Source organism: Canis lupus, chromosome 5 (assembly GCF_011100685.1).
Source record: "Canis lupus familiaris isolate Mischka breed German Shepherd chromosome 5, alternate assembly UU_Cfam_GSD_1.0, whole genome shotgun sequence".
In the NCBI taxonomy this organism is placed as follows: Eukaryota; Metazoa; Chordata; class Mammalia; order Carnivora; family Canidae; genus Canis; species Canis lupus.
The window spans coordinates 9,252,277-9,264,711 of NC_049226.1; the positions used below are offsets into that span (position 1 = coordinate 9,252,277).

At 49.1% G+C, this 12,435-nt stretch overlaps 1 protein-coding gene across 13 annotated transcripts in view; it reads right to left on the reverse strand.

Moving 5' to 3' along the window:
• Positions 1-12,435, reverse strand: part of PKNOX2 (PBX/knotted 1 homeobox 2) — a 310,043-nt gene that overhangs the window by 179,485 nt on the left and 118,123 nt on the right. For all 13 annotated transcript variants that reach the window (XM_038535746.1, XM_038535750.1, XM_038535757.1 and 10 more), the window contains one exon: positions 9,139-9,208. The gene's annotated coding sequence lies outside the window, so the exon portion shown is untranslated. The remainder of the gene's footprint in view (positions 1-9,138; positions 9,209-12,435) is intronic.

A 12,435-nucleotide genomic window follows, 5' to 3' on the forward strand; every position in this document is an offset into this window, starting at 1 on the left:
CTCTCCAAGTCTCAGCATGGAGAAGTATCCACCTTGTGGACCAACCTCACAGGCACCCTCAGACCCCCTCCTCCAGATGCCCACCCCAACCTAGCCTAATTCTGTCCTAAGTATTCCTAAGGTGCATTCCAATTTCCCGCTGTAATAAATGGCACAGAATGCAAATGGAGGTGGATGTGGGACACAGATGTTTGCACTAATTTAATTGAGGGAACACCTTGGATTAAACACTTTGCAAAACACTCACAAATAGGTTCAGTGCATTCGGTAATGAAAAACCTCCCAGCCCCCTGGCACTTCGCTGCGGCTGCCTGGGGCTCCAGGAGCGGCGGCTGGGGGTGGGAGGGTGTGGGGGAGTGGCCCAGAGCAGGATGGAGACGAGATGCCTCCAAATACAGGGAGTGAGGCAAAGGAGCCAGTTCCTAGGAGGGCTTCCAACAGATTTTCTACCAGCTGGGGCTGACTCCAGCAAAAGCAAGAATCTGGGAGGGTTGAGGAGCGAGGTAGGCAGCACCTGCCTCCCCATGTGGGTAACTGCTCACCTGTAGGGGTCAGCAACTGGCAGGTGCCTCCCTGTCCTAAGGACTCAGCTCCATCCTGGAGGGCTCGACTGCCTGTCTGGCTGATGGCCAGTCACCTCCCTGTACAGTATTGAGGTCCCCAGGCCCCATGACCCTATGGAAGATCAGCCTATTTGATCTTTTGGGCATTAAGGTGGGTGGAAAATATCTCTCAGAAATTTGGGGCTTATTTGCAAGGCAGTGATAATTTCTCTGAAGCTTCTTCCTCGCCTTCCCCTACAGATTAGGGGACTCCCAAAGCTCAAATCCTGTGCCTCTACCAAGCTCCAGTCTTCCCCCTTCCCTTCTCACCATCCGTCCATTCATCTCCTTAGCTCTGGGGCTCCAGAGAAGAACTATGCTCATTTGACCTGAGGCACACCCTGTGGCCAGGGAGGCAGACATTAATCGTCACAGGTACACTGTGATAAATGCCCTCAGAGAGGCACACTTGGTAACCCGGGAGCTCAGGGATAGTGCAGCAACTTGGCGCAAGATGGTCAAAAGAGAGTGGAAAAAGGGGAGAAGGATTCCTGGCAGAGGAACAACATTTGCAAAGATAGGCAATTGCAGAGACTCAGGAGAGACTTCCCATGTGGGTCCACCTAGGGGACGGGTGGCCCCAGTGTAGATGGACCATTTTCACCAGCCCCCTCCTCCCACCCCAGCCCCAGATAGTTCTCATAGTTGGGTAAATCTAGGATCAGTTCCTGTAATGATTGCTGTGTAAGTCTCAGAGTTCAAATCAGGCCAGGATGATTTTATATTCCTGAAAACAGAATCCCTAATTTTCAAACACAATGATCACTTCAAGTGTAATAACCATTATAATAATAACCTCTTATACTTGTATAGTGCTTCATAGTTTATAAACCACTTTCACATATCTCTTACAATCCTCTATCAACAGCCCTTCGAGAAACATAGAATAGGTAGTTTCCGTATTCTCACTTTCTGGATGAGAAAATTAATCCCAGGTTCTCAGCTACATAAATAACAGAACTAGGGCTCAGACTCAGGTCCATGTGACACCGAAGTGCATGCTTGTCCACTCATTCAATCATTTAGTCTTTTGACCATTCAGTGCATCATGGAGCACTGCTTGAGCACCTGTTATGTACCAAGAAACACTTGGTACAAGACTCAGAGCATGGATAGCATAGTGGGGATATTAAGATGAGGAAAAGCCTAGGTGCAGAGACAGCACATTTACAGATACACCTGGACCAACAGGAAAAACAGCAGGGCAAAAAGCAAAGCACTAAAGCCAAGGAACCAAGAAAAACACAAAGCTGCTCTCTGCAAACACTGCGTCCTTCACTCATACACACACTCCCTGCAGCCTGCAGGCACTCATGTAACACGCATGTGCCCTTATCACACATGAAGATAAGAGCCACTTCTCCTGGGCTGCCTCCACGCTCCCCAGCATGGAATGCAGACTCCTCCACACCCAACATCCCCACCGCTAGTTGAGCAACAGTGCAGACCCTGCAGCTGGAGGCTGCCTGTGGGGCTGTTTCACCCCACCCACAGCTCATATGAGCATTCCAGCACTGTGTGAGCCCTGGTGTTGTGGCAGCAAGAGTGTGATACACTTCTAGGCTGGCTGGCTTGTGGCAGGCTGGCTGGCTTGTGGCTGGCTGGCTGGATGGACAGATGGATGGTGGATGGACGGATGGATGGTGGATGGATGGATGGACAGATGGATGGTAGATGGATGGGTGGATGGATGGATGGATGGATAGTGGATGGATGGATAGATGGATGGTAATGGATGGGTGGATGAATGGATGGACAGTAGATGGATGGATGGATGGACGGATGGATGGATGGATGGATGGATGGATGAGATAGAGAGGGACACTGGAAAGCACCAGAACTTTCACCTAGCTAGAGGTAGATCCTGTTGGGACCCTGCCAGTGGGCCCAGTTACAGCTAAATACTACTTTGCTTTCAGTTTCCTCTGCAAAAACAATATTCATCTCACAGGATCTATGTGAGAATGTTACAGGAGATGCTGACAAACATAGTGCATGACCTATCGCATAGAAGTAGTGCCCTCCCACCCAGAAAGTAAAAGTAATGGACAGGCAAGTAACTGTGCAGGGACTCAACAGAAATCAGTCTCCTGACTTGCTACCACATCATCCATCCTGGGGCTTTAAGGACTTACTAGAGAATGCCCCTCTATCACCTTACCCTCTTCTCCTAGGTTCATTCATTCTTTTTTTCATTTGACCAACCGGGTAGGGTACCTATTATGGCCAGGCCTGGTGCTAGGTACTAGGATTAGGAGAAGAGTAAGATTCAGTCCTTAACTTGGAAAGACAGACAAATAACTATGTTTGAGGTCCTGTAATGACAAAGAGGACATAGAAGGTGTGCAGCAGTGTTTCACAAAAGCCAGGGAAGCTCTGGAAGGAGGCAGTCATAGAGGAAGATATATGAGTTGGACATTGCAGGAGGATTAGGGGTCACCAAGTCAAGGAGATTCCAGACAGAGGATACAGCACGTGCAAAGGCTCTGTGCAGTTATACAGAGTATCCTGGGGGAACTGAGCAACTAGGTATATTTGGGGCCTCAGGAGTAGGAATGTGCCCATGTGTCTGAGTGTCTACAAGTATTAGGAAGGAGGAAATAGCAAGGTGGGGTAGGAGGTGAAACTGGAAAAGTAGATAGGGTTGAGCCTGGAAGCCCATGGTCAGTCAGGCCAAGGAGGCTGCAGACAGCAAAGCACCACTGGGGTGGTGGAGCATGGGTGGGACGGGCCAGATACAGCAGCATTAATTAGGCTCCCACTATTCAGGCACAGCACTAGGCTCCTCTGTATATAGGAGGCTATCCTTGGCTGACTGATGATAAATGAATTTGAGGAGGTATTTTCCTCTTTGATTCAGGCAATTATCCCTGGAGAAATGGCCAATTTGGGAGCAATTTTTCCTCTCTGAAGAGCCAGACTGGCTGGCTAATAGCAAAAGCAAGGGGAGGGTTCCCACATGGCCACCACCACCACCAGCACCCACAGCCAGAGCTGCTGGGAGCAGTGCTTGGAAATCCTTTAGGATGTCCTAGGGATTTGGGAAGAAGTTGAGAAGGGATAATGGTGGAGGTCACAGGAGCCAGAGAGGAAGAAAAAAGGGGAGGAAATCCCTCAGGCCGGACAAAGTCTGATGAGTCTGACAACCTCTGGTGAACAGGACAAAGGCAAGGTGGGTGGTGGCAGCCACCCTGTGGTTCCCAAACCCTCAAACCTTCTCCAGTCCTGCTCACAGCGGGCAAGTTTCTCCCTCCCCTTCCTTCTCTTCTCTCCCCCCACCCCTTCCCTCCTTCTCAGCTCCTCTCCAGAAAGGTTTATGGAGAAGACTCCAAATAGCCCCCTCTCCTGCAGGCATAGTCACACCAACTGAAAGGAGATTTAATTAGCAAAATCTCGTTAGGCAAACGAAATTATCCGTAAGACAATACTCCTCTGGACAGGGGGTATGATTAAACAAAGCCATTAATTGAGAGAGTCGCTTTGGCAGCTCCCCGGATGCATTCATCTCCGGGCAGGCTCCACTTTGCCTCCTTGGGCCAGAGGAACAGACTCGGCGTCCTCCCCGCGGCCCCACCCGCTCCCCACTTCATCTCTCGCAGAGCCCCTCCAGTTGGGGCTGCAGACCTCGGCATCTCATCAGCGGCCCGCGCTGCCGCCAGATTCCTGCTAAAGTGCCTTGATTGCATAATGTCTATTTGCATAATGTAAATTGCAATCTCCTAGCTCGGGAGGCAGGAATCACAGAACAGCCATTATTTTTTACCACTCCACAAAAATTCTACATTTAGAAAGCAGATTTGCAGCTCAGAAAGCCGTATAAATCTGAATCCGCCAGAAACGCCATTAAATCACACCAATTAAGCCGGACCGACGAAGAGCCCCTGTCACTGTTCTCTGCACACTCAAGGACTCCCCGCCCAGATGGAGGCCACGAGAATCTGGAGGCTGTGGCAGCGGGGCTCGGAGCAGGAGCTGCAAAGAGGCAGGAAATTCTGTCTTGTAAACCCTAACCTAACACACCCCCGAGCATAGGTGCCCACCACGACCTGGAGGAGAGGGGAGGAGAGGTGGGTGCAAGGAGGCTGAGTTATTTCTGAAAGAGGACTTCAACTGCCTCAGTTCATACTTTCTATTGATTAAGTTCTTCTTTCCAGCTTATCTCTTAACTCCGACAAACGACCTTGTGGGCAAAACATCCCCCAATGGGAACTGAGACTACCCCTGCGACCAAGCAGTGACAACTGTCCCGACACCAGCAGGACCGCACGTGATTGACCCCAAGACAATGATTGGCCCGACCTTCGCTGCCCACCTGCACGTACCCACCGACCTTCGTCCCGCATTTGCCTTATTTAAACTGGGATGTGTTCTCAGCACTTTGGAGACAGTCTCTGTGACGTTCGTCCGCTGTCTTCCTGGCATTGGCCTCACTGAAATGAATTCCTTTCTTGTCTCCCCACCGCTCCTCTCTCTGCCTCTGGATTTCCCCAGGGGCGAGTGGTCAAACCAGGTCTGTTTGGGGTCCCCGGAGCCAGCTGCTTTTCCACCCCTGCACCCCAGCTACATTTCTTAAAACTCATTGCCTGATTTCTGGTGGTGGACACACTGTCTATAGACTTTCAGTTTATGGAGCAGGAGAGCATGGTTTGGAAAGAAGTCTGCACTCCTAGCAGAAGTAGTGGGGAGATCTAAGATCTAAGATCTTGCACCCCATGCAAAACATCCATGCCTTTCCCAGCTCTTCCGTGACTTTTCCTCTCTTCTCCCAAGTCCCTTCCAGCCAAGTGTAAGAGACCATAGGAGAAATCCTCTTCAGACTGGGCTGGGCTGGAATCTGAGCGCTTTTTAAAAGCTGTTTCCTAGGGGTCACTGGGGAGAGAGGTGAGTCACAAGGTGCCTGGAAAGGGGCATTCCCTCTGCCAACTACCCAAGATCCCAGCTTTCCCGCAGCCAGCCGTACACCTGGTTACTCTTTTGCCTCTTTATTGCTCATTCAATATTCATTTGTCGAAGGGCAAGATGCTAATGTGTATTATTAAAATATCAATAGTTTATGAGTGAACTTTTATGGAGGGTACAGTTAAAGGAAAGATTCTTGACCATCCCTGTCAGGAGCAATGGAGAGAAACAATCTTTCTAACTCCACTTTTTATTTATTTCCTGGGTGGATGAATGGCTGAAGGGTTTTGAGTAGCTATTGTGTGCCACGAATGGCTGTCGTGCTTTCAAACGCTGGCTTCCCTTTGCTCCCCACCGCAGTCCTGGGAAGGGTATGCTGCAATCCCAACTCCATTCTGGAGATGACGAATCTGAAGACCAAGCAGATGTGCCTGGATCCCAAAGGTCCTGAGTCAGAATCTAAACTCTGATTTTTGGTCTTCGGACCCCAACTTTTTTCCCCTCAAATTGGAGCCTTGAAAATATAAATGATCCTTGTTTTTATCTGTTCCTTCATTTGTCCAAGTTAAACATTAGTTTCCAGACTTAAGTTCCAAACCCTGGCACCTTTTTATCAAAACCAAGCCCGCTTACCCCTCTCTTCCCTGCCCCCTCCCTTTCCGGCATTAGCCATTCTCAGATCTCAGCCCATTGGGAAAATGAATCAGTCATGTCTCCACTCTTTCCTTGCCTGGGTTTTGCTTCTATCCTTTTAAGTCACAACAAGGCATCCAGTCACTCAGATTCTCATCCAAAATTCAGCTGCATTTGGGTCGGAAGAATGGCAAAGGAAAGGGGGCCTGGTCCCTTAAAGGCACAGGTTCTAGTGTGTGGGAAAAGGGCAGGAAGGAGAGGAGAGGACATAGGGTCAGATAGGAAGGGCTGCCCAGATTTCCCCAGGCCCCAACACAGCCCCAATAGCCTCTTAAGTCCTGCTCTTTGGTCCAAACCTCTTTCGACTTGGAAGACCACTGAATTGGGAGTGTGGGGATCCCTGGGTGGGAAGGAGGGCTATAGGCTTGAGGAATCCTTGGTCACAGGTCTAAATGCCTCTCCAGATCTGGCACGTCAAGCTGCGAGTTACAAACTGGACCAACATTTGCTGAAATGGACCATGAGGTGGAAGCTTCCACCAACTGCAGGACCTTTGAATACCAGCATGTCCTTGGGGAGTCCTGCTTTGGAAAGAAGCCTAGCCTGGCCTCTGGGGGTATAGAGATGGACTTTAAACCCAGACATTCTGTGAGATAAGGGACAGTCTGATTATCAAAGATGGGTATTTCTTTAGCCTTTTCTTTAGTCTTTGGAAATAGATGAGGCTGTACTGTGTCTGACTTGCCAAGTACTAGTCATGGTAGACTGTACTCACCAAAGATGGTTGCAACAACATATATCCCATCCCCATGCTCCTCTTTTAACGTGCTGTTGATCTTCTTCCTTTGAGTCATGGTGGGAGGGATGTCTATGTTCCCTTCCTGAAAGCGAGGTAGGCCTTTGTAACTGCCCCAGTCAAGTCAAGAGAATGTGGTGGAAGTAAGGCTACTTGGCTTTGGCAGTACAGCCCCCACCGGCTCTAGCTCTCTTTCAGGGTGCTCCCCCTTGGCGTCCAGCCACCAGGCTTTGAAGAAGCCTGAGCCACACGGAGTGATCACATGGGCCTGGCTGGCAGCCCCAGCTAACATCTCAGCCAACAGCTGGGATCAGCCCCCCGAATTATAAGTGAATGGGCCTTCAGATGATTCCAGCACCCAGCTTTTCACTTGCCTCCGTTGAGATCCCAGACCCAGTGGAAGAGACACACCATCCCTACTGTGCCCTGTTTGAATTCCTGACTCACGGGATATGCACAGAGTCAACATTATTAATACGCTAAGTTTTGGGGTGGCTTGTCACAGCCATAATAACTGGAATACCACTGGAATTAATTCGAATGTTTGCTATTTCCTGCTCAAATCCAGCCTTCCCTGGTCTTTACTCTGAGACTTCGGACTATTCCCTCCTCAACTGGTCCTTGTCCCTCTGAGCCTGCTCCCCTCCTCCTCCTCCCTCTCTAAAGGCAGGATCCTCGTGCCTGAGGCAGCCTTGACAAACATTCCCTGAAGGATCATTTGAATCTTTCCATCTCTGAATCCCAGGACCCAGAGAAACCTGCTGCTCCTTGTTCCTCAGTGCAGGCCCAAGAGCCGGTCCCTGTGAGGGAGCTTTCCCTGGGTGCATGTGGCCCAGTGCAAGGCACCTGGTGTGGGGAGGGCCCTGAGAGACAGGGAGAGATTGTGCAGACCTTTTGCCCACACTCTTCACTCTCATTAAGGTTCACGCTCAGCTTGCTTCTCTCCTACTTGACTTGACTTATGAGGTCCCTTTAACCTCCGGTGGGAGGAGACATGATTCTCACAAAGGTCTTTCCACTCTGGCTCCCCCGGTCCCCCAGCCGCATCTCCTAGGTAGGCTTTCCTGGAACAGGATGGAGGGAGGCCCCCTTCCCTGCCCCCTGGGCCCAGGCTCCGACCACTCCAGAGCCTGGGCTGCAGAGGCCGTGTCCTGGGAGCCACAACCCGTCAATCACAGAGGCGACCAGCACTGAATCGCAGGCCATTAGGCAGGAGGGCCGGCGCCCTGCTCACTCACCGGGCAGCCATCGGCAGGATGTTAGACGATCGCATGGCGGCCATTCTTATGATTTATTCAAATACTCATTACAGTCAATCTATTTTTACACAGAGGTGAAGATGTGCGCTGATAACGGTTAATCATTTATAATTCCATGGACTGGTTGGAAGCCAATGTACTATCAGAGGCGCAGCGGCAGCCCGGCCTCCGGTAGCCCCAGAAGCAGGCTGGGAAGCTACCTACGTAGGCCAGGGCAACCCAATCTTGGGGCTAACCTCTGCTGAGCAGAGACCAGGTTGGGAGTGCAGTGGGGACAAGAAGACCTGGGAATCCCAGACCATCCTCTAGGAGCTCACAGCCTCCTGTCGATGTAGCAGAACTTCAGAAGAGGGAGAGATCACTTCTAGCTGGAGTTACCAAAGAGGGTTTTACTGGGGAGACTGGACCGAGGCTGGGTCCTCCAGGTGGGTAGACTTTCGCAAAGTAGGAGCCAAAACGAGCACATAAAGCATAAGGTAGAGCTGTAACCATGCCAATGGAAGGGGAGCCACCATCAGTGTCTGCCTTCCCCACCTTCATGGCTCCCTAGAAATAAACCAAGGTGTAAAAGCAAGTGCGGGTTATGAATTGGCCCACTTCCTCCTCGCTGCCTCCCCAGCTTAGCCCACAGATGATAGTGGCTGGGGTCTGGGTTGGCCTTGCAAACTCAAGAGCTTCCCTCTCCAACACTCATGACACACATGACACATCAAGTCCACCTTAATGCACAATCAATAAAGTCTAATTAAATAGGATGTCATATTATAGGGCTTCTCTGTCACATTTAGACCTAATCTAATTAGAAGTCCTCTGTATTTTACATTCTGAATAGCTCATTGTTGAGTATTTCTCTTGCACAATGCATGACCGTTAAAGATTAGGTTCAGGGCTGGTCTTTAACCCATAACCTCACTGAGTCAGCATGGAAACACCAATCAGAGTTACTTACAGTTCACAGTCCCTTTTCTGGTGAGCGGCATGGAGGACAGAAAGCCTCAGAATCCTGCTCCGGACTTCATCTGCCAATAAAAGAAAACGTTTTTATAGATATGTATGATTCTGCTGGGATTGAGAGCCAAGGCAGGGTTGAGGGTAACCTCAGAGTGGGTCTGGTCCAGGAGCAAAGCCAGGACTAGTAGCTCTATTCACATAGTGCTGAGTGGGAACATTTCCTGGCCAAGGGACTCTTGGTGCAAGGCGATTACCATCTAGGAAAGCTAACCAGGACAGACAGACAGAGGATCACTCCCTCCTTACCTGCTTGGTGCCTCAATTTCCTGAGTTTCAGCCCTTTCCCTATAGGAGTCCTATAGGAATCTCATGGCTGTTGAGACCCCTAAGCTGACCAAGGCAATAATCAGTTACTGATGCCTCCCATCTGATGGAAGACCCCACGCAGGGGGATGAGCCCAGCAGTCCCTGTGAAAGCTTGCAACCTATATAGGGAAGGTAGCAAAAAGCTAGCAAACCACAAAGCCAAGGCTGTTGTTTATGTCAGGATTATGGAAAGTCTTGATGGAGGGGAGAATTTTCAAGGAAAGGTGAAGAGTCCAATGGGGCTGGAAGGAAAAGAATGCACATGGAGAAGCAGGATGAGGGCAAGACTTGGAAAGATTAAAGATGTGACTGCTTTTACTTCTCTTTCTGGAATAAAGCAATAACAACAAGGAAAACCCAGCACATGTTTATCAGGTGTCTGCTCCATGATCTACGGTGGCTATGTACAGCGGCAGGAACAAAATCCGTGGGTGGGTCCTGTTATAAAACTGCTGCCATGATGTCATTGGGGAAATAAGATTCCCCATGTGGAACATCATCAGAGGAGACAGGACTATATGCACAGTAGTGCTCAACTGGGTGGTAGGTACTATAATTCTCTCTCCATAGAGAAATGAAGATGGCAAGAGCTGAGGCACTCAAGGAAATATTTGGAGGGAGTATTCAGGATGAACAGGTCTTGGAGACCAGACAGGCAAGATTTGGCTGGTAGAAGGGAGCAAAAGGGCATTCCAAGAAAGGGAGCAGTCTGAGCCAGGATGAGAGGGGGACGGCATGGAGTGCCCTGGGTCAATGCAGAAGCTGGTCTGCCTGAGAGAGACCAAGGCGAGACCAACACTGAGTACGCCAATTGGGGCCAGAGCATCTAGGGCTCTGAGTGTTCGGAAGAGAGGCCAGACTCAGGCTAGAAGCTGGTAGAGCCATTTAACGTTTTTCAACAGAAAATGACACAAAGAAGATGAGCCCCTCTGCTCCAATCTCTTTAAGATCTTCTTGTTCATTAAAACAGAGAGGTTTCTTGGCAGAGGTGGCATTTCAGATCGAAAGTTCAGGCATGGTGTATATAGCGTGATGTGCTCATAGAAAGAAAATGCCCCTTTCGTTCATGATGGCGTCTACCAGTCTAAGGCACTTCCTGTGGAGCTGTCTACTCACATCTGCATAACAGGTTCATGGTTCAAGGAGCTGCCTCTGAGATAAGCCCAGACCACTGGACTGCAAGTCCTGGAAGACAGGACTGCATCTCATGCATCTGTATGGCCTGAGTATCTAGCAAAGTGCCCAGGATTTATTGGATTCTCAGTATATGTCTGTTGAAATATTCATTGGAAGACCCTGTTCATTCCACACAGAGTCCACAACCAGCAGCTCAGAACCAGCCGCCGATTGGCAATGGTCGGCAGTGGGCTCCAACTTATAGTCTTTTAAACAACTGACACACGGCTACTGAGCATACATGAACTCAGTATAAGAAGTCTCTAGATTGAATTGCATGCAGCAGTAGGTACTCTCTCCCTGCCCTCTGGGATTGTCTGTGGAGCCGCCAGCAGCTTAGAAGATACAGCAGACTTGCTGTTTGCACATGCTACAAAGCTGGGAAGGAAGCTCCTATTGGGGAGATGGATTCAAGAGTGTTATAAAGCTTTTAACAAACTGAAAGAATGAGCCAAAATGACAAAGTCCATTTTTTCCTTTACCAGTTTTTGCACAATAACATTATGATATCCATAAAAGAAATGATTTTGAAAATAAAGAAATACAGGCCACAATCCTATCTCTGTAAACCACCAAATTGCTCTATCCCACGTCCACATGCAAATCCAATTTTTTATTTTTTACAAAATTGTAGGAAAATATTTGACAAGAATATATACACCAAATCCTACTCTTTCATTCAAAAGTCAATTCCAGAAACACCAAATAGGGTAACCCTAGTTTAAAATACATATATATGTGTGTGTATATATATGTTATTTGAATTTAACATAAGCTCAGGATGAGCGCAGAGTACAGCATTGCTGCCAAAGCCATTAGATGTGATCTCAGGTTGCATTAATAGCCATACGGCATCCAACTGAGGGATGGACAGTCCCCTCACCTTGGACTTATCAATCCATATTAGTTTACGATGCAGTCTGGCATACATTTTAATAACTTTCACAGTGAAAAGAGAAGTGAGTGAAGATGTCCAGTGGCTAAAGCATGGGTTCAAAGTTTAGTAGCGAAAAGTGCAAGCTCTGGGGGCACTTGGGGGGCTCAGTCAGTTGAACATCTGCCTTCGGCTCAGGTCATGATCTCAGGGTCCTGGGATCAAGCCCTGCACTGGGCTCCCTGCTCAAGAGGGAGTTTGCTTCTCCCTTTCTCTCTGCCCCCCTCCCCCTGTGCATGCTCTCTCTCTCTCCCTCTCTCTCTCTCTCTCTCTCCCTCAAATAAATAAAATTTTTATTTATTTTATTTTATTTTAATATTTTATTTATTTATGAAAGACACATAGAGAGAGAAAGGCAGAGACACAGGCAGAGGGAGAAGCAGGCTCCATGCAGGGAGCCCGACATGGGACTCGATCCCAGGTCCCCAGGATCACGCTCTGGGCCAAAGGCAGGCGCTAAATTGCTGAGCCACCCAGGGATGCCCTCAAATAAATAAAATTTTTAAAACAATCTTTAAATAAATAAATAAAAATGCAAGCTCTGGAATCAGACTTCCCAGCTTTCTGGGCATAAAATAAGATTTTGGTTATTTATTTTTGACAGAGAGAGGGAGGGAGCACACACATGAGCAGGGGCAGTGGGAGAGGGAGAAGCAGACTCCCCACTGAGCAGGGAGCCCGATGGGCGACTCAATCCCAGGACCCTGGGATCATGACCTGAGCTGACAGCAGACGCTTAACTGACTGAGCCATCCAGGGGCCCCCAGACTGCCCTGTTTTCTGTCCTGACTCCACCACTTACTAGTGGCACTACCATGG